The following is a 562-nucleotide window of genomic DNA, read 5'->3' on the forward strand; positions in this document are numbered from 1 at the left end:
TGGGACTGTGCATCCCTGGGACATGGCAGGGTTTGTGCCTCTTGCTCTGGTTCAAGCCAATTTCTCACTCATGGGTAATTTCAACTGCCACAACAAACCAGCAGTGAACATCTCCTCTCCCTTCCTTTCCCTTTATCAGCATGCATTTGCTGTACAGATTAGGATTTTTTTTTTTAATGTAAAGACAAAAATCATTTGGCAAGTGTCAGCCTGTGAGAGGGAATGTTGCCAGGATATGTATAAATATCCTGTCGTGGCATCGTCTTAGAGACCTTAGAAAGAGTCTAATGAAGAAGACAGAGTTGATCTTTTTTGTTTGAGTTGATCTGTTTTTGAAGATCTGTTGGATCAGGTTGAACCCAGGTCAGGGTTGGAGTCACCATACCTGGGGTGGTTTTAAAGATGTGTAGATCTGGCACTTGGGGACATGGTTTAGTGGTGGCCTTGGCTGTGCTGGATTAGTGGTTGGACTCCATGGTCTTAAAAGTCTTTTTCTACTGAAATGATTCTGTGATTCCATAAAAAATGCTCTTCTTTTCTCCTTAAAAAAAAAAAAAAAAAA

This window comes from Acanthisitta chloris, unplaced genomic scaffold (assembly GCF_000695815.1).
Source record: "Acanthisitta chloris isolate BGI_N310 unplaced genomic scaffold, ASM69581v1 scaffold1210, whole genome shotgun sequence".
Classification (NCBI taxonomy): Eukaryota; Metazoa; Chordata; class Aves; order Passeriformes; family Acanthisittidae; genus Acanthisitta; species Acanthisitta chloris.